The following is a 21,604-nucleotide window of genomic DNA, read 5'->3' on the forward strand; positions in this document are numbered from 1 at the left end:
TACCATCTGAGCTACATCCCCATGAAATGCAACACTTGAAGTGATTATAGACAACAATAATAAAATCAGAATGGATCTTCTAGGGCTCATCCGGGAATCGAACCCGGGACCTCTCGCACCCTAAGCGAGAATCATACGACTAGACCAATGAGCCGTGTTCAAAGAGTGTCAAAATGTGTTTCGAGCGTCTATGTCTAAAGTGAATTGCTTGTCTTTTGAGTTATGCGATTGGGTTCACTTTGTAGCTGTGACGAAAAAGATTGGCCGTCACCCGGACTATTCTTGTTTGATTTACATTTTGAATGTGCCGAAATAGCTCAGTTGGGAGAGCGTTAGACTGAAGATCTAAAGGTCCCTGGTTCGATCCCGGGTTTCGGCAGGAATCTTCGTTCAAAATCCCATATGGTCTAGTGGCTAGGATACCTGGCTTTCACCCAGGAGGCTCGGGTTCGATTCCCGGTATGGGAACGGAGAGATACGTTTTATTCAGGAATTCTATTGTTTCAATTCTTTTCGTTTATTTGCGGATATTTCCGGTGTTACAGTAACAAGTTGGAAATCAGCAAAGATAATCCCAATTTGATGTTGGTCCGTGTGGGGTGCGGAAGTTCCTCTGGAGTTGGTCCCGGTAGGGTGGAAGGCAACAGACGGCGTGGCAGTTTTCGTACCTGCCATCTAGTAGTATTTGGGAGAGTCAAAATCAGTATTTCGAAAAAGATTGCATTATTGGAAAAGATCAAAGCGTCGGTATCGATGATTTCCCGTAATGTCCCAGGCAAAAACGGTCACATCTGATCATTATGAGGCGTAAAGAGTCTGCAATTGTGCAATGCTAGGCAAAACATGTGGTACTGGAGATGCAGGGTATCGATCCCCGTACTTCTCGCATGCTAAGCGAGCGCTCTACCATCTGAGCTACATCCCCATGAAATGCAACACTTGAAGTGATTATAGACAACAATAATAAAATCAGAATGGATCTTCTAGGGCTCATCCGGGAATCGAACCCGGGACCTCTCGCACCCTAAGCGAGAATCATACGACTAGACCAATGAGCCGTGTTCAAAGAGTGTCAAAATGTGTTTCGAGCGTCTATGTCTAAAGAGAATTGCTTGTCTTTTGAGTTATGCGATTGGGTTCACTTTGTAGCTGTGACGAAAAAGATTGGCCGTCACCCGGACTATTCTTGTTTGATTTACATTTTGAATGTGCCGAAATAGCTCAGTTGGGAGAGCGTTAGACTGAAGATCTAAAGGTCCCTGGTTCGATCCCGGGTTTCGGCAGGAATCTTCGTTCAAAATCCCATATGGTCTAGTGGCTAGGATACCTGGCTTTCACCCAGGAGGCTCGGGTTCGATTCCCGGTATGGGAACGGAGAGATACGTTTTATTCTTTGAATTAGGAATTCTATTGTTTCAATTCTTTTCGTTTATTTGCGGATATTTCCGGTGTTACAGTAACAAGTTGGAAATCAGCAAAGATAATCCCAATTTGATGTTGGTCCGTGTGGGGTGCGGAAGTTCCTCTGGAGTTGGTCCCGGTAGGGTGGAAGGCAACAGACGGCGTGGCAGTTTTCGTACCTGCCATCTAGTAGTATTTGGGAGAGTCAAAATCAGTATTTCGAAAAAGATTGCATTATTGGAAAAGATCAAAGCGTCGGTATCGATGATTTCCCGTAATGTCCCAGGCAAAAACGGTCACATCTGATCATTATGAGGCGTAAAGAGTCTGCAATTGTGCAATGCTAGGCAAAACATGTGGTACTGGAGATGCAGGGTATCGATCCCCGTACTTCTCGCATGCTAAGCGAGCGCTCTACCATCTGAGCTACATCCCCATGAAATGCAATACTTGAAGTGATTATAGACAACAATAATAAAATCAGAATGGATCTTCTAGGGCTCATCCGGGAATCGAACCCGGGACCTCTCGCACCCTAAGCGAGAATCATACGACTAGACCAATGAGCCGTGTTCAAAGAGTGTCAAAATGTGTTTCGAGCGTCTATGTCTAAAGTGAATTGCTTGTCTTTTGAGTTATGCGATTGGGTTCACTTTGTAGCTGTGACGAAAAAGATTGGCCGTCACCCGGACTATTCTTGTTTGATTTACATTTTGAACGTGCCGAAATAGCTCAGTTGGGAGAGCGTTAGACTGAAGATCTAAAGGTCCCTGGTTCGATCCCGGGTTTCGGCAGGAATCTTCGTTCAAAATCCCATATGGTCTAGTGGCTAGATACCTGGCTTTCACCCAGGAGGCTCGGGTTCGATTCCCGGTATGGGAACGGAGAGATACGTTTTATTCAGGAATTCTATTGTTTCAATTCTTTTCGTTTATTTGCGGATATTTCCGGTGTTACAGTAACAAGTTGGAAATCAGCAAAGATAATCCCAATTTGATGTTGGTCCGTGTGGGGTGCGGAAGTTCCTCTGGAGTTGGTCCCGGTAGGGTGGAAGGCAACAGACGGCGTGGCAGTTTTCGTACCTGCCATCTAGTAGTATTTGGGAGAGTCAAAATCAGTATTTCGAAAAAGATTGCATTATTGGAAAAGATCAAAGCGTCGGTATCGATGATTTCCCGTAATGTCCAAGGCAAAAACGGTCACATCTGATCATTATGAGGCGTAAAGAGTCTGCAATTGTGCAATGCTAGGCAAAACATGTGGTATTGGAGATGCAGGGTATCGATCCCCGTACTTCTCGCATGCTAAGCGAGCGCTCTACCATCTGAGCTACATCCCCATGAAATGCAACACTTGAAGTGATTATAGACAACAATAATAAGATCAGAATGGATTTTCTAGGGCTCATACGGGAATCGAACCCGGGACCTCTCGCACCCTAAGCGAGAATCATACGACTAGACCAATGAGCCGTGTTCAAAGAGTGTCAAAATGTGTTTCGAGCGTCTATGTCTAAAGTGAATTGCTTGTCTTTTGAGTTATGCGATTGGGTTCACTTTGTAGCTGTGACGAAAAAGATTGGCCGTCACCCGGACTATTCTTGTTTGATTTACATTTTGAATGTGCCGAAATAGCTCAGTTGGGAGAGCGTTAGACTGAAGATCTAAAGGTCCCTGGTTCGATCCCGGGTTTCGGCAGGAATCTTCGTTCAAAATCCCATATGGTCTAGTGGCTAGGATACCTGGCTTTCACCCAGGAGGCTCGGGTTCGATTCCCGGTATGGGAACGGAGAGATATGTTTTATTCAGGAATTCTATTGTTTCAATTCTTTTCGTTTATTTGCGGATATTTCCGGTGTTACAGTAACAAGTTGGAAATCAGCAAAGATAATCCCAATTTGATGTTGGTCCGTGTGGGGTGCGGAAGTTCCTCTGGAGTTGGTCCCGGTAGGGTGGAAGGCAACAGACGGCGTGGCAGTTTTCGTACCTGCCATCTAGTAGTATTTGGGAGAGTCAAAATCAGTATTTCGAAAAAGATTGCATTATTGGAAAAGATCAAAGCGTCGGTATCGATGATTTCCCGTAATGTCCCAGGCAAAAACGGTCACATCTGATCATTATGAGGCGTAAAGAGTCTGCAATTGTGCAATGCTAGGCAAAACATGTGGTACTGGAGATGCAGGGTATCGATCCCCGTACTTCTCGCATGCTAAGCGAGCGCTCTACCATCTGAGCTACATCCCCATGAAATGCAACACTTGAAGTGATTATAGACAACAATAATAAAATCAGAATGGATCTTCTAGGGCTCATCCGGGAATCGAACCCGGGACATCTCGCACCCTAAGCGAGAATCATACGACTAGACCAATGAGCCGTGTTCAAAGAGTGTCAAAATGTGTTTCGAGCGTCTATGTCTAAAGTGAATTGCTTGTCTTTTGAGTTATGCGATTGGGTTCACTTTGTAGCTGTGACGAAAAAGATTGGCCGTCACCCGAACTATTCTTGTTTGATTTACATTTTGAATGTGCCGAAATAGCTCAGTTGGGAGAGCGTTAGACTGAAGATCTAAAGGTCCCTGGTTCGATCCCGGGTTTCGGCAGGAATCTTCGATCAAAATCCCATATGGTCTAGTGGCTAGGATACCTGGCTTTCACCCAGGAGGCTCGGGTTCGATTCCCGGTATGGGAACGGAGAGATACGTTTTATTCAGGAATTCTATTGTTTCAATTCTTTTCGTTTATTTGCGGATATTTCCGGTGTTACAGTAACAAGTTGGAAATCAGCAAAGATAATCCCAATTTGATGTTGGTCCGTGTGGGGTGCGGAAGTTCCTCTGGAGTTGGTCCCGGTAGGGTGGAAGGCAACAGACGGCGTGGCAGTTTTCGTACCTGCCATCTAGTAGTATTTGGGAGAGTCAAAATCAGTATTTCGAAAAAGATTGCATTATTGGAAAAGATCAAAGCGTCGGTATCGATGATTTCCCGTAATGTCCCAGGCAAAAACGGTCACATCTGATCATTATGAGGCGTAAAGAGTCTGCAATTGTGCAATGCTAGGCAAAACATGTGGTACTGGAGATGCAGGGTATCGATCCCCGTACTTCTCGCATGCTAAGCGAGCGCTCTACCATCTGAGCTACATCCCCATGAAATGCAACACTTGAAGTGATTATAGACAACAATAATAAAATCAGAATGGATCTTCTAGGGCTCATCCGGGAATCGAACCCGGGACCTCTCGCACCCTAAGCGAGAATCATACGACTAGACCAATGAGCCGTGTTCAAAGAGTGTCAAAATGTGTTTCGAGCGTCTATGTCTAAAGTGAATTGCTTGTCTTTTGAGTTATGCGATTGGGTTCACTTTGTAGCTGTGACGAAAAAGATTGGCCGTCACCCGGACTATTCTTGTTTGATTTACATTTTGAATGTGCCGAAATAGCTCAGTTGGGAGAGCGTTACACTGAAGATCTAAAGGTCCCTGGTTCGATCCCGGGTTTCGGCAGGAATCTTCGTTCAAAATCCCATATGGTCTAGTGGCTAGGATACCTGGCTTTCACCCAGGAGGCTCGGGTTCGATTCCCGGTATGGGAACGGAGAGATACGTTTTATTCAGGAATTCTATTGTTTCAATTATTTTCGTTTATTTGCGGATATTTCCGGTGTTACAGTAACAAGTTGGAAATCAGTAAAGATAATCCCAATTTGATGTTGGTCCGTGTGGGGTGCGGAAGTTCCTCTGGAGTTGGTCCCGGTAGGGTGGAAGGCAACAGACGGCGTGGCAGTTTTCGTACCTGCCATCTAGTAGTATTTGGGAGAGTCAAAATCAGTATTTCGAAAAAGATTGCATTATTGGAAAAGATCAAAGCGTCGGTATCGATGATTTCCCGTAATGTCCCAGGCAAAAACGGTCACATCTGATCATTATGAGGCGTAAAGAGTCTGCAATTGTGCAATGCTAGGCAAAACATGTGGTACTGGAGATGCAGGGTATCGATCCCCGTACTTCTCGCATGCTAAGCGAGCGCTCTACCATCTGAGCTACATCCCCATGAAATGCAACACTTGAAGTGATTATAGACAACAATAATAAAATCAGAATGGATCTTCTAGGGCTCATCCGGGAATCGAACCCGGGACCTCTCGCACCATAAGCGAGAATCATACGACTAGACCAATGAGCCGTGTTCAAAGAGTGTCAAAATGTGTTTCGAGCGTCTATGTCTAAAGTGAATTGCTTGTCTTTTGAGTTATGCGATTGGGTTCACTTTGTAGCTGTGACGAAAAAGATTGGCCGTCACCCGGACTATTCTTGTTTGATTTACATTTTGAATGTGCCGAAATAGCTCAGTTGGGAGAGCGTTAGACTGAAGATCTAAAGGTCCCTGGTTCGATCCCGGGTTTCGGCAGGAATCTTCGATCAAAATCCCATATGGTCTAGTGGCTAGGATACCTGGCTTTCACCCAGGAGGCTCGGGTTCGATTCCCGGTATGGGAACGGAGAGATACGTTTTATTCAGGAATTCTATTGTTTCAATTCTTTTCGTTTATTTGCGGATATTTCCGGTGTTACAGTAACAAGTTGGAAATCAGCAAAGATAATCCCAATTTGATGTTGGTCCGTGTGGGGTGCGGAAGTTCCTCTGGAGTTGGTCCCGGTAGGGTGGAAGGCAACAGACGGCGTGGCAGTTTTCGTACCTGCCATCTAGTAGTATTTGGGAGAGTCAAAATCAGTATTTCGAAAAAGATTGCATTATTGGAAAAGATCAAAGCGTCGGTATCGATGATTTCCCGTAATGTCCCAGGCAAAAACGGTCACATCTGATCATTATGAGGCGTAAAGAGTCTGCAATTGTGCAATGCTAGGCAAAACATGTGGTACTGGAGATGCAGGGTATCGATCCCCGTACTTCTCGCATGCTAAGCGAGCGCTCTACCATCTGAGCTACATTCCCATGAAATGCAACACTTGAAGTGATTATAGACAACAATAATAAAATCAGAATGGATCTTCTAGGGCTCATCCGGGAATCGAACCCGGGACCTCTCGCACCCTAAGCGAGAATCATACGACTAGACCAATGAGCCGTGTTCAAAGAGTGTCAAAATGTGTTTCGAGCGTCTATGTCTAAAGTGAATTGCTTGTCTTTTGAGTTATGCGATTGGGTTCACTTTGTAGCTGTGACGAAAAAGATTGGCCGTCACCCGGACTATTCTTGTTTGATTTACATTTTGAATGTGCCGAAATAGCTCAGTTGGTAGAGCGTTAGACTGAAGATCTAAAGGTCCCTGGTTCGATCCCGGGTTTCGGCAGGAATCTTCGTTCAAAATCCCATATGGTCTAGTGGCTAGGATACCTGGCTTTCACCCAGGAGGCTCAGGTTCGATTCCCGGTATGGGAACGGAGAGATACGTTTTATTCAGGAATTCTATTGTTTCAATTCTTTTCGTTTATTTGCGGATATTTCCGGTGTTACAGTAACAAGTTGGAAATCAGCAAAGATAATCCCAATTTGATGTTGGTCCGTGTGGGGTGCGGAAGTTCCTCTGGAGTTGGTCCCGGTAGGGTGGAAGGCAACAGACGGCGTGGCAGTTTTCGTACCTGCCATCTAGTAGTATTTGGGAGAGTCAAAATCAGTATTTCGAAAAAGATTGCATTATTGGAAAAGATCAAAGCGTCGGTATCGATGATTTCCCGTAATGTCCCAGGCAAAAACGGTCACATCTGATCATTATGAGGCGTAAAGAGTCTGCAATTGTGCAATGCTAGGCAAAACATGTGGTACTGGAGATGCAGGGTATCGATCCCCGTACTTCTCGCATGTTAAGCGAGCGCTCTACCATCTGAGCTACATCCCCATGAAATGCAACACTTGAAGTGATTATAGACAACAATAATAAAATCAGAATGGATCTTCTAGGGCTCATCCGGGAATCGAACCCGGGACCTCTCGCACCCTAAGCGAGAATCATACGACTAGACCAATGAGCCGTGTTCAAAGAGTGTCAAAATGTGTTTCGAGCGTCTATGTCTAAAGTGAATTGCTTGTCTTTTGAGTTATGCGATTGGGTTCACTTTGTAGCTGTGACGAAAAAGATTGGCCGTCACCCGGACTATTCTTGTTTGATTTACATTTTGAATGTGCCGAAATAGCTCATTTGGGAGAGCGTTAGACTGAAGATCTAAAGGTCCCTGGTTCGATCACGGGTTTCGGCAGGAATCTTCGTTCAAAATCCCATATGGTCTAGTGGCTAGGATACCTGGCTTTCACCCAGGAGGCTCGGGTTCGATTACCGGTATGGGAACGGAGAGATACTTTTTATTCAGGAATTCTATTGTTTCAATTCTTTTCGTTTATTTGCGGATATTTCCGGTGTTACAGTAACAAGTTGGAAATCAGCAAAGATAATCCCAATTTGATGTTGGTCCGTGTGGGGTGCGGAAGTTCCTCTGGAGTTGGTCCCGGTAGGGTGGAAGGCAACAGACGGCGTGGCAGTTTTCGTACCTGCCATCTAGTAGTATTTGGGAGAGTCAAAATCAGTATTTCGAAAAAGATTGCATTATTGGAAAAGATCAAAGCGTCGGTATCGATGATTTCCCGTAATGTCCCAGGCAAAAACGGTCACATCTGATCATTATGAGGCGTAAAGAGTCTGCAATTGTGCAATGCTAGGCAAAACATGTGGTACTGGAGATGCAGGGTATCGATCCCCGTACTTCTCGCATGCTAAGCGAGCGCTCTACCATCTGAGCTACATCCCCATGAAATGCAACACTTGAAGTGATTATAGACAACAATAATAAAATCAGAATGGATCTTCTAGGGCTCATCCGGGAATCGAACCCGGGACCTCTCGCACCCTAAGCGAGAATCATACGACTAGACCAATGAGCCGTGTTCAAAGAGTGTCAAAATGTGTTTCGAGCGTCTATGTCTAAAGTGAATTGCTTGTCTTTTGAGTTATGCGATTGGGTTCACTTTGTAGCTGTGACGAAAAAGATTGGCCGTCACCCGGACTATTCTTGTTTGATTTACATTTTGAATGTGCCGAAATAGCTCAGTTGGGAGAGCGTTAGACTGAAGATCTAAAGGTCCCTGGTTCGATCTCGGGTTTCGGCAGGAATCTTCGTTCAAAATCCCATATGGTCTAGTGGCTAGGATACTTGGCTTTCACCCAAGAGGCTCGTCGGACGTGTTTTTGGAGAGCTCCCCAAGCCGCCAGGTGGCCAAGCCACTAGACCAGTTATTTGGACCTTTTCAACCGTGCCCTGTGCCACTACGTGGTTTATTGTGCTTCTACTAACTTAGTGCACAGTTTTAGTGCAGGTGGAGTGTGTAATTTGTGTTTCTTTCCCCACCCCCCCCCCCCTCCCGACGCTAGGCTTGAGGCTCTGCTTCGCCATGCGGTACGAGGACACCTTTGAGATCGGGTTCGGCAACCCTTTCCCGAGGCTTCAATTGTTATCAGTACACCGTTTCGTCACCGGTCTGGGACTCAGCGAAAGCCAGATTCTGGCAATTGCACCAGTCCTTTTGGTTGGCGACCAGGTCGTCCGAGTCACACTGTTCAAAACGGCGGACGTAACGGCCATCCTAAACCAACATGGCGGCGCCCGACAACACTGTATTGAAGGTCGTCAGATCAACGTTCTCATCAAGGACCCAAATGTGGAGGAGCGTTTTGTGAGGGTTTCTGATTACCCAGCAAATGCCAACATGGAAGTTATGAAAGTCCGGTTGCGTGAATTTGGTACGGTACTTGACCTTCGCCGGGACCGATATGCTGGAGCAACAGCCGGAATGATTCCATGTCTTACCGGCCAACTCACGGTTCGAATGACGCTTAACTCTCCGATACCCTCCTATCTTCAAGTTGGTGAACATAAAGTGTACGTCCGATACGCCAACCAGCCGGTAACGTGTCGTGAGTGCAACCTCCCCGGTCATATGGCTCTGGACTGCCCTGCACGGAAAAGCCGCCTATTACCGGCACCACCGAAGATTGCACCACAGAAACCCAATGGGGGTAAGGAAAAGTCGATGGCGGCAGCGCTTCAATCAACTTCAAGGCCGCCGATCACCCCGGCTGAATTCCCACCTCTCCCGGTTGGATCTTGGACGGAGGTCTCAAGACGGAAGAAAAATCAAAACAAGGCTGAGGGTGATGAGACGATTTTAGTGCCAGAAACACCACCGACCATCTTCCCATCCTCGACAGAGTCGTCGACGGCAATAGTGGCCGAATCCCAAGAAATGGAGACTCTCTCGGCGGAACTGACGCCAACAGGCGAAGTGCTCATCGACCTCGCACGGGAGCACGGCCACACAGACATGTCAGCGTCCGAATTTGAGGAGGACATGTCCACCAAAGAACAATCAAGTTCCAGCGTGCCCGCATCGCCGAAGAGAAGACGGACGCGATCGAGAAAACAGACGAAAACGCAAAACTAATCATGAAGGTCGCATCTATAAATATTGCTAGAATCAGCACACCGGAACGTCTCCAACTACTCCTCAACTATTGTGTTTCAAATGAGTTTGATGTCATCTGCCTCCAAGAAGTAGCATTCTCTTCGTGCCCCATTCTCGAAAGTCGATTTCAAGTTTTCGCTTCACCCGGCCCCAACAAGGCGGGTACTGCCGTGTTAGTTTCCAAAACCCTGAAAGTGCAATCTCATATGTGTGACCCTGATGGTCGTCTCCTCTGTGTTAATCTTGGTTCAGTATCATTTGTTTCTCTCTATGCCCCCTCGGGAAGAATTTTCCGTGATGAACGAAGTACCTTTTTCCGTGTGATTGTGCCTGCTTTTTTGTCCTGTGTAAAGGAGCCAATTGTTCTCATGGGTGATTTTAACGCGGTTGATGATCGGGGCGACAGGCTCCGGAAGGCGGGTACAACCCCTTCCACCCCAGTCGATCATGCGTTAGTGGCTTTGGTGGGGGGATTGGAGCTGGTGGATGTATGGAAGGCCTTACGGCCCCGTGACTCCGGTCACACCTATTTCCACCAGGGTGGATCAGCGCGGATCGACCGCATTTACTGCTCCAGATCCATCCGCCAGGAGTTCACACTGATTACCACCGATACTACGTACGTGACGGACCATGCGGTGCTTCACGCCGCTTGTTCGATCCTACCGGTACTTCCAACGCCTCGGCCTCCCCGACCGTCTATTTGGAAGCTCAATACGAAAATATTGTCGGAGGATGCGTTTCGTCGGCAGCTGACGACGTTTATTAGTCACGCCGTAGCTCTCCCGCTCAAATCCATCAACGTCGTGACTTGGTGGGACTCCGTTTTCAAACCGGGTGTTAAAAGGATTGCTCAAAGCTATTGCAGACGAAGAGCTTCTTTGGTCAAGGCAATGGGCCAATTCTATCAAAACTGCCTGGCTGAAATTACAGACCCTACGACTGAACTCGATTGGCCCACCTTCCAAGCCTTGCGCGAGGAGGCGCGGGAGTGGCACCTCCGCGCCCTCATGGGAGCGAATATCAGGTCCCGAAGTGTGACGGATAGCGACATCGACAGCCCGTCCCTATTTCATGTCCGGAAGGAAAAGAGCAACGGCCGGAGCGTCAACATCGTGGAACTACACACCGACGCGGAAGGACAACTCTCGGATCTGGGAGCAATCAACGCCGCCCTCACTAACGGTTTCCAATCGGTTTTTGGTCAGACCCACGCCGGCGACCCTCAATTGGGGGCGTCCTTCCTGGACAGCGTCGGTAGCAGGCCTCAAATTCCGGACTTAACATCACCGCCGACTTTGATCGACCTCACTGCTGTTGTCACACGGCTGCCCTCTAACAAAAGTCCCGGAGAAGATGGCATCCCCTACGACTTCTACAAACAATTTTGGGATGTTATTGGACCCGTGTTTCTGGAAATGTTCACTTCAGTTTTACACGACGGACGGGTGTCCGGGTCCCAGTCAGTCGGCCTCGTCCGCCTCATTCCGAAGTGTGAGAGCCCGACAAAAGCCACGGATTACCGGCCCATAACGCTGCTCAACTGTGATTATAAAATCATGGCGGGTGTAATGGCGGCACGACTGAAGAAGACGCTTCCCCAGGTGATAGGCGACGCCCAACGTGGCGGCATACCGGGCCGAAAAATTAGTGACAACTTGTCCCTTTACCGTGACATCCTCGCCTTCGTTGGAGAGCGTAACATCGATTTAGGAATGGGCCCGATGATTACATCTGTGCCAGGAGTAGTGATTGGGATTGATTTCGCCAAGGCGTACGACCTAGTACAGCGCGATATTCTTTGGGACATCATGGAAAAATTTGGATATCCCCCTCCTTTCGTGAAGTGGATTAAAACGCTCTACACCGACGCCAAAATGTTCCTGCTGAACGGCCAGTCGATTGCTGGAAAGGTAGACTGCTTGTCATCTCTACGACAAGGGTGCCCCCTTTCCATACACCTTTATGTGTTATTCCTGGAACCGCTGCTGCTCCGATTATCCACGGCGATGAACGGCATCTCTTTTTTGGGGAGAAAGGTGGCCGTGCGTGCATTTGTCGACGATGTGGCAGTTTTTACTGACAACGACGAAGATATCATCTTAAGTGACCAAGTGATCGGCGAATTTTGCAAATGGACGTCCAGCCGTCTCAACAAAACAAAAACTAAGGCACTAGGACTAGGTGGCTGGAGCCGCCGCACATCTTGGCCATTACAATGGTTGGAAGCAGTCGATAAGTTAACCCTTCTTGGAATCCCCTTTTCTCATTCCGTCGAGGAAACAACCTCCAGAACGTGGGAAAAGGCGTTCGGCCATTTCCAGGGCCTGCTACGTTCAAATATCGGTCGCTGCTTCACCCTCTTTCACCGAGTCACATTCCTGAAAGTGGAGGCCTTCTCAAGAATCATTTACGTCGGCTAGGTCCTTCCCTGTCCACCGCTGCTGATCGAGAAAATTAATCGAGCGGCCCTGAAATTTCTGTGGGCCGGCCGGCTGGAACGGCCCCCTCCTGGAACCATCTATCGGAGCGTCGATGAAGGTGGCCTAGCGATGATTCACACCGAATTTTTCCTCGGCTCCCTTTTCCTACGCCAAATCCTGTCTTCTCTACTGGGGCCTGACACGGTGGATCGTTTCCTCCTACGGTATTGGCTGGCTTTTCCCACGCGTGGCCTGCTGGGACTTTATGCTGTAACGGCTGCCCCAGTCGCCTTCTTCCACCGTCCCCGTCATGTGGAAGAGGCTCGCAGACTCATTGTACAACTAGCCGGTGTAGGAGGCGAAGTTTCACCCCTCTCCACTCATCGGAAGATTTATTCCACCCGCATCCGGACGTCGTTTGAACCAGGCCATGTCGAATTGGCACATCCGACACTCGACTGGCACACCATCTGGAAGACTATCCCGCGCCTACCTTTCTCCGTTCGAGACTCCTTTTTCCTCTTCAATCACCGGCTCCTCTATACCCGTGACAGGGCCAATCGTATAGATGGTACGATAAATCCCGAGTGTGATAGGTGCAAAAGTGACATTGAATCAGCGGAGCACCTCATGATTGGATGCCCGTCGCGTGCAACGGCTATCCACTGGCTCAAAAACAAACTACAGTCCCTAGGCTGCTCCGGCACCTGGACGAATTGGATCAACGGCGATATAGGACAACTCCCACTCGACGCCCCGGCTCGCCTTCTTGTCGCAGTCTTCGTGGATATCACATGGCGAACAAGACAGAGAAAACGGCTTCCTTCGATCGCAGAATACGAGTCCAAATGGACGCAGTTAGTCCAACGTTTCTAAATCGGAGTCTTTAACACAGCTGAATTGTCCCCCCCCCCTCCCCGCAAGTCATTATGGTGATCTCCAGTTTCAAAATAAGGTCTCATTGTCTATCTCAGTTTCATCGTACACTTCCACGCGACGGCTTTTTGTATTTTGTATAATGTAAAATAATAATCTAGTTTTGGCACAGTAAATACAGGAACGTTTCCAACTCAAAAACAAATTCCCGGTATGGGAACGGAGAGATACGTTTTATTCAGGAATTCTATTGTTTCAATTCTTTTCGTTTATTTGCGGATATTTCCGGTGTTACAGTAACAAGTTGGAAATCAGCAAAGATAATCCCAATTTGATGTTGGTCCGTGTGGGGTGCGGAAGTTCCTCTGGAGTTGGTCCCGGTAGGGTGGAAGGCAACAGACGGCGTGGCAGTTTTCGTACCTGCCATCTAGTAGTATTTGGGAGAGTCAAAATCAGTATTTCGAAAAAGATTGCATTATTGGAAAAGATCAAAGCGTCGGTATCGATGATTTCCCGTAATGTCCCAGGCAAAAACGGTCACATCTGATCATTATGAGGCGTAAAGAGTCTGCAATTGTGCAATGCTAGGCAAAACATGTGGTACTGGAGATGCAGGGTATCGATCCCCGTACTTCTCGCATGCTAAGCGAGCGCTCTACCATCTGAGCTACATCCCCATGAAATGCAACACTTGAAGTGATTATAGACAACAATAATAAAATCAGAATGGATCTTCTAGGGCTCATCCGGGAATCGAACCCGGGACCTCTCGCACCCTAAGCGAGAATCATACGACTAGACCAATGAGCCGTGTTCAAAGAGTGTCAAAATGTGTTTCGAGCGTCTATGTCTAAAGTGAATTGCTTGTCTTTTGAGTTATGCGATTGGGTTCACTTTGTAGCTGTGACGAAAAAGATTGGCCGTCACCCGGACTATTCTTGTTTGATTTACATTTTGAATGTGCCGAAATAGCTCAGTTGGGAGAGCGTTAGACTGAAGATCTAAAGGTCCCTGGTTCGATCCCGGGTTTCGGCAGGAATCTTCGTTCAAAATCCCATATGGTCTAGTGTCTAGGATACCTGGCTTTCACCCAGGAGGCTTGGGTTCGATTCCCGGTATGGGAACGGAGAGATACGTTTTATTCAGGAATTCTATTGTTTCAATTCTTTTCGTTTATTTGCGGATATTTCCGGTGTTACAGTAACAAGTTGGAAATCAGCAAAGATAATCCCAATTTGATGTTGGTCCGTGTGGGGTGCGGAAGTTCCTCTGGAGTTGGTCCCGGTAGGGTGGAAGGCAACAGACGGCGTGGCAGTTTTCGTACCTGCCATCTAGTAGTATTTGGGAGAGTCAAAATCAGTATTTCGAAAAAGATTGCATTTTTGGAAAAGATCAAAGCGTCGGTATCGATGATTTCCCGTAATGTCCCAGGCAAAAACGGTCACATCTGATCATTATGAGGCGTAAAGAGTCTGCAATTGTGCAATGCTAGGCAAAACATGTGGTACTGGAGATGCAGGGTATCGATCCCCGTACTTCTCGCATGCTAAGCGAGCGCTCTACCATCTGAGCTACATCCCCATGAAATGCAACACTTGAAGTGATTATAGACAACAATAATAAAATCAGAAAGGATCTTCTAGGGCTCATCCGGGAATCGAACCCGGGACCTCTCGCACCCTAAGCGAGAATCATACGACTAGACCAATGGGCCGTGTTCAAAGAGTGTCAAAATGTGTTTCGAGCGTCTATGTCTAAAGTGAATTGCTTGTCTTTTGAGTTATGCGATTGGGTTCACTTTGTAGCTGTGACGAAAAAGATTGGCCGTCACCCGGACTATTCTTGTTTGATTTACATTTTGAATGTGCCGAAATAGCTCAGTTGGGAGAGCGTTAGACTGAAGATCTAAAGGTCCCTGGTTCGATCCCGGGTTTCGGCAGGAATCTTCGTTCAAAATCCCATATGGTCTAGTGGCTAGGATACCTGGCTTTCACCCAGGAGGCTCGGGTTCGATTCCCGGTATGGGTACGGAGAGATACGTTTTATTCAGGAATTCTATTGTTTCAATTCTTTTCGTTTATTTGCGGATATTTCCGGTGTTACAGTAACAAGTTGGAAATCAGCAAAGATAATCCCAATTTGATGTTGGTCCGTGTGGGGTGCGGAAGTTCCTCTGGAGTTGGTCCCGGTAGGGTGGAAGGCAACAGACGGCGTGGCAGTTTTCGTACCTGCCATCTAGTAGTATTTGGGAGAGTCAAAATCAGTATTTCGAAAAAGATTGCATTATTGGAAAAGATCAAAGCGTCGGTATCGATGATTTCCCGTAATGTCCCAGGCAAAAACGGTCACATCTGATCATTATGAGGCGTAAAGAGTCTGCAATTGTGCAATGCTAGGCAAAACATGTGGTACTGGAGATGCAGGGTATCGGTCCCCGTACTTCTCGCATGCTAAGCGAGCGCTCTACCATCTGAGCTACATCCCCATGAAATGCAACACTTGAAGTGATTATAGACAACAATAATAAAATCAGAATGGATCTTCTAGGGCTCATCCGGGAATCGAACCCGGGACCTCTCGCACCCTAAGCGAGAATCATACGACTAGACCAATGAGCCGTGTTCAAAGAGTGTCAAAATGTGTTTCGAGCGTCTATGTCTAAAGTGAATTGCTTGTCTTTTGAGTTATGCGATTGGGTTCACTTTGTAGCTGTGACGAAAAAGATTGGCCGTCACCCGGAATATTCTTGTTTGATTTACATTTTGAATGTGCCGAAATAGCTCAGTTGGGAGAGCGTTAGACTGAAGATCTAAAGGTCCCTGGTTCGATCCCGGGTTTCGGCAGGAATCTTCGTTCAAAATCCCATATGGTCTAGTGGCTAGGATACCTGGCTTTCACCCAGGAGGCTCGGGTTCGATTCCCGATATGGGAACGGAGAGATACGTTTTATTTAGGAATTCTATTGTTTCAATTCTTTTCGTTTATTTGCGGATATTTCCGGTGTTACAGTAACAAGTTGGAAATCAGCAAAGATAATCCCAATTTGATGTTGGTCCGTGTGGGGTGCGGAAGTTCCTCTGGAGTTGGTCCCGGTAGGGTGGAAGGCAACAGACGGCGTGGCAGTTTTCGTACCTGCCATCTAGTAGTATTTGGGAGAGTCAAAATCAGTATTTCGAAAAAGATTGCATTATTGGAAAAGATCAAAGCGTCGGTATCGATGATTTCCCGTAATGTCCCAGGCAAAAACGGTCACATCTGATCATTATGAGGCGTAAAGAGTCTGCAATTGTGCAATGCTAGGCAAAACATGTGGTACTGGAGATGCAGGGTATCGATCCCCGTACTTCTCGCATGCTAAGCGAGCGCTCTACCATCTGAGCTACATCCCCATGAAATGCAACACTTGAAGTGATTATAGACAACAATAATAAAATCAGAATGGATCTTCTAGGGCTCATCCGGGAATCGAACCCGGGACCTCTCGCACCCTAAGCGAGAATCATACGACTAGACCAATGAGCCGTGTTCAAAGAGTGTCAAAATGTGTTTCGAGCGTCTATGTCTAAAGTGAATTGCTTGTCTTTTGAGTTATGCGATTGGGTTCACTTTGTAGCTGTGACGAAAAAGATTGGCCGTCACCCGGACTATTCTTGTTTGATTTACATTTTGAATGTGCCGAAATAGCTCAGTTGGGAGAGCGTTAGACTGAAGATCTAAAGGTCCCTGGTTCGATCCCGGGTTTCGGCAGGAATCTTCGTTCAAAATCCCATATGGTCTAGTGTCTAGGATACCTGGCTTTCACCCAGGAGGCTTGGGTTCGATTCCCGGTATGGGAACGGAGAGATACGTTTTATTCAGGAATTCTATTGTTTCAATTCTTTTCGTTTATTTGCGGATATTTCCGGTGTTACAGTAACAAGTTGGAAATCAGCAAAGATAATCCCAATTTGATGTTGGTCCGTGTGGGGTGCGGAAGTTCCTCTGGAGTTGGTCCCGGTAGGGTGGAAGGCAACAGACGGCGTGGCAGTTTTCGTACCTGCCATCTAGTAGTATTTGGGAGAGTCAAAATCAGTATTTCGAAAAAGATTGCATTTTTGGAAAAGATCAAAGCGTCGGTATCGATGATTTCCCGTAATGTCCCAGGCAAAAACGGTCACATCTGATCATTATGAGGCGTAAAGAGTCTGCAATTGTGCAATGCTAGGCAAAACATGTGGTACTGGAGATGCAGGGTATCGATCCCCGTACTTCTCGCATGCTAAGCGAGCGCTCTACCATCTGAGCTACATCCCCATGAAATGCAACACTTGAAGTGATTATAGACAACAATAATAAAATCAGAAAGGATCTTCTAGGGCTCATCCGGGAATCGAACACGGGACCTCTCGCACCCTAAGCGAGAATCATACGACTAGACCAATGGGCCGTGTTCAAAGAGTGTCAAAATGTGTTTCGAGCGTCTATGTCTAAAGTGAATTGCTTGTCTTTTGAGTTATGCGATTGGGTTCACTTTGTAGCTGTGACGAAAAAGATTGGCCGTCACCCGGACTATTCTTGTTTGATTTACATTTTGAATGTGCCGAAATAGCTCAGTTGGGAGAGCGTTAGACTGAAGATCTAAAGGTCCCTGGTTCGATCCCGGGTTTCGGCAGGAATCTTCGTTCAAAATCCCATATGGTCTAGTGGCTAGGATACCTGGCTTTCACCCAGGAGGCTCGGGTTCGATTCCCGGTATGGGAACGGAGAGATACGTTTTATTCAGGAATTCTATTGTTTCAATTCTTTTCGTTTATTTGCGGATATTTCCGGTGTTACAGTAACAAGTTGGAAATCAGCAAAGATAATCCCAATTTGATGTTGGTCCGTGTGGGGTGCGGAAGTTCCTCTGGAGTTGGTCCCGGTAGGGTGGAAGGCAACAGACGGCGTGGCAGTTTTCGTACCTGCCATCTAGTAGTATTTGGGAGAGTCAAAATCAGTATTTCGAAAAAGATTGCATTATTGGAAAAGATCAAAGCGTCGGTATCGATGATTTCCCGTAATGTCCCAGGCAAAAACGGTCACATCTGATCATTATGAGGCGTAAAGAGTCTGCAATTGTGCAATGCTAGGCAAAACATGTGGTACTGGAGATGCAGGGTATCGGTCCCCGTACTTCTCGCATGCTAAGCGAGCGCTCTACCATCTGAGCTACATCCCCATGAAATGCAACACTTGAAGTGATTATAGACAACAATAATAAAATCAGAATGGATCTTCTAGGGCTCATCCGGGAATCGAACCCGGAACCTCTCGCACCCTCGCACCTCCCCCCCCCCCAAGCGAGAATCATACGACTAGACCAATGAGCCGTGTTCAAAGAGTGTCAAAATGTGTTTCGAGCGTCTATGTCTAAAGTGAATTGCTTGTCTTTTGAGTTATGCGATTGGGTTCACTTTGTAGCTGTGACGAAAAAGATTGGCCGTCACCCGGACTATTCTTGTTTGATTTACATTTTGAATGTGCCGAAATAGCTCAGTTGGGAGAGCGTTAGACTGAAGATCTAAAGGTCCCTGGTTCGATCCCGGGTTTCGGCAGGAATCTTCGTTCAAAATCCCATATGGTCTAGTGGCTAGGATACCTGGCTTTCACCCAGGAGGCTCGGGTTCGATTCCTGGTATGGGAACGGAGAGATACGTTTTATTCAGGAATTCTATTGTTTCAATTCTTTTCGTTTATTTGCGGATATTTCCGGTGTTACAGTAACAAGTTGGAAATCAGCAAAGATAATCCCAATTTGATGTTGGTCCGTGTGGGGTGCGGAAGTTCCTCTGGAGTTGGTCCCGGTAGGGTGGAAGGCAACAGACGGCGTGGCAGTTTTCGTACCTGCCATCTAGTAGTATTTGGGAGAGTCAAAATCAGTATTTCGAAAAAGATTGCATTATTGGAAAAGATCAAAGCGTCGGTATCGATGATTTCCCGTAATGTCCCAGGCAAAAACGGTCACATCTGATCATTATGAGGCGTAAAGAGTCTGCAATTGTGCAATGCTAGGCAAAACATGTGGTACTGGAGATGCAGGGTATCGATCCCCGTACTTCTCGCATGCTAAGCGAGCGCTCTACCATCTGAGCTACATCCCCATGAAATGCAACACTTGAAGTGATTATAGACAACAATAATAAAATCAGAATGGATCTTCTAGGGCTCATCCGGGAATCGAACCCGGGACCTCTCGCACCCTAAGCGAGAATCATACGACTAGACCAATGAGCCGTGTTCAAAGAGTGTCAAAATGTGTTTCGAGCGTCTATGTCTAAAGTGAATTGCTTGTCTTTTGAGTTATGCGATTGGGTTCACTTTGTAGCTGTGACGAAAAAGATTGGCCGTCACCCGGACTATTCTTGTTTGATTTACATTTTGAATGTGCCGAAATAGCTCAGTTGGGAGAGCGTTAGACTGAAGATCTAAAGGTCCCTGGTTCGATCCCGGGTTTCGGCAGGAATCTTCGTTCAAAATCCCATATGGTCTAGTGGCTAGGATACCTGGCTTTCACCCAGGAGGCTCGGGTTCGATTCCCGGTATGGGAACGGAGAGATACGTTTTATTCAGGAATTCTATTGTTTCAATTCTTTTCGTTTATTTGCGGATATTTCCGGTGTTACAGTAACAAGTTGGAAATCAGCAAAGATAATCCCAATTTGATGTTGGTCCGTGTGGGGTGCGGAAGTTCCTCTGGAGTTGGTCCCGGTAGGGTGGAAGGCAACAGACGGCGTGGCAGTTTTCGTACCTGCCATCTAGTAGTATTTGGGAGAGTCAAAATCAGTATTTCGAAAAAGATTGCATTATTGGAAAAGATCAAAGCGTCGGTATCGATGATTTCCCGTAATGTCCCAGGCAAAAACGGTCACATCTGATCATTATGAGGCGTAAAGAGTCTGCAATTGTGCAATGCTAGGCAAAACATGTGGTACTGGAGATGCAGGGTATCGATCCCCGTACTTCTCGCATGCTAAGCGAGCGCTCTACCATCTGAGCTACATCCCCATGAAATGCAACACTTGAAGTGATTATAGACAACAATAATAAAATCAGAATTGATCTTCTAGGGCTCATCCGGGAATCGAACCCGGGACCTCTCGCACCCTAAGCGAGAATCATACGACTAGACCAATGAGCCGTGTTCAAAGAGTGTCAAAATGTGTTTCGAGCGTCTATGTCTAAAGTGAATTGCTTGTCTTTTGAGTTATGCGATTGGGTTCACTTTGTAGCTGTGACGAAAAAGATTGGCCGTCACCCGGACTATTCTTGTTTGATTTACATTTTGAATGTGCCGAAATAGCTCAGTTGGGAGAGCGTTAGACTGAAGATCTAAAGGTCCCTGGTTTGATCCTGGGTTTCGGCAGGAATCTTCGTTCAAAATCCCATATGGTCTAGTAGCTAGGATACCTGGCTTTCACCCAGGAGGCTTCGGTTCGATTCCCGGTATGGGAACGGAGAGATACGTTTTATTCAGGAATTCTATTGTTTCAATTCTTTTCGTTTATTTGCGGATATTTCCGGTGTTACAGTAACAAGTTGGAAATCAGCAAAGATAATCCCAATTTGATGTTGGTCCGTGTGGGGTGCGGAAGTTCCTCTGGAGTTGGTCCCGGTAGGGTGGAAGGCAACAGACGGCGTGGCAGTTTTCGTACCTGCCATCTAGTAGTATTTGGGAGAGTCAAAATCAGTATTTCGAAAAAGATTGCATTATTGGAAAAGATCAAAGCGTCGGTATCGATGATTTCCCGTAATGTCCCAGGCAAAAACGGTCACATCTGATCATTATGAGGCGTAAAGAGTCTGCAATTGTGCAATGCTAGGCAAAACATGTGGTACTGGAGATGCAGGGTATCGATCCCCGTACTTCTCGCATGCTAAGCGAGCGCTCTACCATCTGAGCTACATCCCCATGAAATGCAACACTTGAAGTGATTATAGACAACAATAATAAAATCAGAATGGATCTTCTAGGGCTCATCCGGGAATCGAACCCGGGACCTCTCGCACCCTAAGCGAGAATCATACGACTAGACCAATGAGCCGTGTTCAAAGAGTGTCAAAATGTGTTTCGAGCGTCTATGTCTAAAGTGAATTGCTTGTCTTTTGAGTTATGCGATTGGGTTCACTTTGTAGCTGTGACGAAAAAGATTGGCCGTCACCCGGACTATTCTTGTTCGATTTACATTTTGAATGTGCCGAAATAGCTCAGTTGGGAGAGCGTTAGACTGAAGATCTAAAGGTCCCTGGTTCGATCCCGGGTTTCGGCAGGAATCTTCGTTCAAAATCCCATATGGTCTAGTGGCTAGGATACCTGGCTTTCACCCAAGAGGCTCGGGTTCGATTCCCGGTATGGGAACGGAGATCCCGGTATGGGAACGGAGAGATACGTTTTATTCAGGAATTCTATTGTTT

The 21,604-nt window shown here is 46.7% G+C and overlaps 38 non-coding genes across 38 annotated transcripts; 24 read left to right on the plus strand and 14 right to left on the minus strand.

Moving 5' to 3' along the window:
• Positions 1-82: 82 nt before the first annotated feature.
• On the minus strand, positions 83-154 carry Trnap-agg. Its single transcript has one exon. It is a non-coding gene; the product is annotated as a tRNA-Pro (tRNA).
• A 152-nt stretch (positions 155-306) lies between these two features.
• Trnaf-gaa lies at positions 307-379 on the plus strand. Its single transcript has one exon. It is a non-coding gene; the product is annotated as a tRNA-Phe (tRNA).
• A 17-nt stretch (positions 380-396) lies between these two features.
• Trnae-uuc lies at positions 397-468 on the plus strand. Its single transcript has one exon. It is a non-coding gene; the product is annotated as a tRNA-Glu (tRNA).
• Positions 469-986: 518 nt separating this feature from the next.
• On the minus strand, positions 987-1,058 carry Trnap-agg. Its single transcript has one exon. It is a non-coding gene; the product is annotated as a tRNA-Pro (tRNA).
• Positions 1,059-1,210: 152 nt separating this feature from the next.
• On the plus strand, positions 1,211-1,283 carry Trnaf-gaa. The gene has a single exon. It is a non-coding gene; the product is annotated as a tRNA-Phe (tRNA).
• Positions 1,284-1,300: 17 nt separating this feature from the next.
• Positions 1,301-1,372, plus strand: Trnae-uuc. Its single transcript has one exon. It is a non-coding gene; the product is annotated as a tRNA-Glu (tRNA).
• Positions 1,373-1,898: 526 nt separating this feature from the next.
• Trnap-agg lies at positions 1,899-1,970 on the minus strand. Its single transcript has one exon. It is a non-coding gene; the product is annotated as a tRNA-Pro (tRNA).
• Positions 1,971-2,122: 152 nt separating this feature from the next.
• Trnaf-gaa lies at positions 2,123-2,195 on the plus strand. The gene has a single exon. It is a non-coding gene; the product is annotated as a tRNA-Phe (tRNA).
• Positions 2,196-3,025: 830 nt separating this feature from the next.
• Trnaf-gaa lies at positions 3,026-3,098 on the plus strand. Its single transcript has one exon. It is a non-coding gene; the product is annotated as a tRNA-Phe (tRNA).
• Positions 3,099-3,115: 17 nt separating this feature from the next.
• On the plus strand, positions 3,116-3,187 carry Trnae-uuc. Its single transcript has one exon. It is a non-coding gene; the product is annotated as a tRNA-Glu (tRNA).
• Positions 3,188-3,929: 742 nt separating this feature from the next.
• Positions 3,930-4,002, plus strand: Trnaf-gaa. The gene has a single exon. It is a non-coding gene; the product is annotated as a tRNA-Phe (tRNA).
• Positions 4,003-4,019: 17 nt separating this feature from the next.
• On the plus strand, positions 4,020-4,091 carry Trnae-uuc. Its single transcript has one exon. It is a non-coding gene; the product is annotated as a tRNA-Glu (tRNA).
• Positions 4,092-4,609: 518 nt separating this feature from the next.
• Positions 4,610-4,681, minus strand: Trnap-agg. Its single transcript has one exon. It is a non-coding gene; the product is annotated as a tRNA-Pro (tRNA).
• Positions 4,682-4,923: 242 nt separating this feature from the next.
• Positions 4,924-4,995, plus strand: Trnae-uuc. The gene has a single exon. It is a non-coding gene; the product is annotated as a tRNA-Glu (tRNA).
• Positions 4,996-5,513: 518 nt separating this feature from the next.
• Trnah-aug lies at positions 5,514-5,585 on the minus strand. Its single transcript has one exon. It is a non-coding gene; the product is annotated as a tRNA-His (tRNA).
• Positions 5,586-5,737: 152 nt separating this feature from the next.
• Trnaf-gaa lies at positions 5,738-5,810 on the plus strand. The gene has a single exon. It is a non-coding gene; the product is annotated as a tRNA-Phe (tRNA).
• A 17-nt stretch (positions 5,811-5,827) lies between these two features.
• On the plus strand, positions 5,828-5,899 carry Trnae-uuc. The gene has a single exon. It is a non-coding gene; the product is annotated as a tRNA-Glu (tRNA).
• A 518-nt stretch (positions 5,900-6,417) lies between these two features.
• Trnap-agg lies at positions 6,418-6,489 on the minus strand. Its single transcript has one exon. It is a non-coding gene; the product is annotated as a tRNA-Pro (tRNA).
• A 152-nt stretch (positions 6,490-6,641) lies between these two features.
• Trnaf-gaa lies at positions 6,642-6,714 on the plus strand. Its single transcript has one exon. It is a non-coding gene; the product is annotated as a tRNA-Phe (tRNA).
• Positions 6,715-7,321: 607 nt separating this feature from the next.
• On the minus strand, positions 7,322-7,393 carry Trnap-agg. Its single transcript has one exon. It is a non-coding gene; the product is annotated as a tRNA-Pro (tRNA).
• An 832-nt stretch (positions 7,394-8,225) lies between these two features.
• Positions 8,226-8,297, minus strand: Trnap-agg. The gene has a single exon. It is a non-coding gene; the product is annotated as a tRNA-Pro (tRNA).
• A 5,615-nt stretch (positions 8,298-13,912) lies between these two features.
• Positions 13,913-13,984, minus strand: Trnap-agg. The gene has a single exon. It is a non-coding gene; the product is annotated as a tRNA-Pro (tRNA).
• A 152-nt stretch (positions 13,985-14,136) lies between these two features.
• On the plus strand, positions 14,137-14,209 carry Trnaf-gaa. The gene has a single exon. It is a non-coding gene; the product is annotated as a tRNA-Phe (tRNA).
• Positions 14,210-15,040: 831 nt separating this feature from the next.
• Positions 15,041-15,113, plus strand: Trnaf-gaa. The gene has a single exon. It is a non-coding gene; the product is annotated as a tRNA-Phe (tRNA).
• Positions 15,114-15,720: 607 nt separating this feature from the next.
• On the minus strand, positions 15,721-15,792 carry Trnap-agg. Its single transcript has one exon. It is a non-coding gene; the product is annotated as a tRNA-Pro (tRNA).
• Positions 15,793-15,944: 152 nt separating this feature from the next.
• On the plus strand, positions 15,945-16,017 carry Trnaf-gaa. The gene has a single exon. It is a non-coding gene; the product is annotated as a tRNA-Phe (tRNA).
• Positions 16,018-16,034: 17 nt separating this feature from the next.
• On the plus strand, positions 16,035-16,106 carry Trnae-uuc. The gene has a single exon. It is a non-coding gene; the product is annotated as a tRNA-Glu (tRNA).
• A 518-nt stretch (positions 16,107-16,624) lies between these two features.
• Trnap-agg lies at positions 16,625-16,696 on the minus strand. Its single transcript has one exon. It is a non-coding gene; the product is annotated as a tRNA-Pro (tRNA).
• A 152-nt stretch (positions 16,697-16,848) lies between these two features.
• On the plus strand, positions 16,849-16,921 carry Trnaf-gaa. The gene has a single exon. It is a non-coding gene; the product is annotated as a tRNA-Phe (tRNA).
• Positions 16,922-17,752: 831 nt separating this feature from the next.
• Positions 17,753-17,825, plus strand: Trnaf-gaa. Its single transcript has one exon. It is a non-coding gene; the product is annotated as a tRNA-Phe (tRNA).
• A 17-nt stretch (positions 17,826-17,842) lies between these two features.
• Trnae-uuc lies at positions 17,843-17,914 on the plus strand. The gene has a single exon. It is a non-coding gene; the product is annotated as a tRNA-Glu (tRNA).
• Positions 17,915-18,674: 760 nt separating this feature from the next.
• Trnaf-gaa lies at positions 18,675-18,747 on the plus strand. The gene has a single exon. It is a non-coding gene; the product is annotated as a tRNA-Phe (tRNA).
• A 607-nt stretch (positions 18,748-19,354) lies between these two features.
• On the minus strand, positions 19,355-19,426 carry Trnap-agg. Its single transcript has one exon. It is a non-coding gene; the product is annotated as a tRNA-Pro (tRNA).
• Positions 19,427-19,578: 152 nt separating this feature from the next.
• Positions 19,579-19,651, plus strand: Trnaf-gaa. The gene has a single exon. It is a non-coding gene; the product is annotated as a tRNA-Phe (tRNA).
• A 17-nt stretch (positions 19,652-19,668) lies between these two features.
• On the plus strand, positions 19,669-19,740 carry Trnae-uuc. Its single transcript has one exon. It is a non-coding gene; the product is annotated as a tRNA-Glu (tRNA).
• A 518-nt stretch (positions 19,741-20,258) lies between these two features.
• Positions 20,259-20,330, minus strand: Trnap-agg. The gene has a single exon. It is a non-coding gene; the product is annotated as a tRNA-Pro (tRNA).
• An 832-nt stretch (positions 20,331-21,162) lies between these two features.
• Positions 21,163-21,234, minus strand: Trnap-agg. Its single transcript has one exon. It is a non-coding gene; the product is annotated as a tRNA-Pro (tRNA).
• Positions 21,235-21,386: 152 nt separating this feature from the next.
• On the plus strand, positions 21,387-21,459 carry Trnaf-gaa. The gene has a single exon. It is a non-coding gene; the product is annotated as a tRNA-Phe (tRNA).
• The last annotated feature ends 145 nt before the right edge of the window (positions 21,460-21,604 follow it).

Source organism: Daphnia pulicaria, chromosome 7 (genome assembly GCF_021234035.1).
Source record: "Daphnia pulicaria isolate SC F1-1A chromosome 7, SC_F0-13Bv2, whole genome shotgun sequence".
Taxonomy (NCBI): Eukaryota; Metazoa; Arthropoda; class Branchiopoda; order Diplostraca; family Daphniidae; genus Daphnia; species Daphnia pulicaria.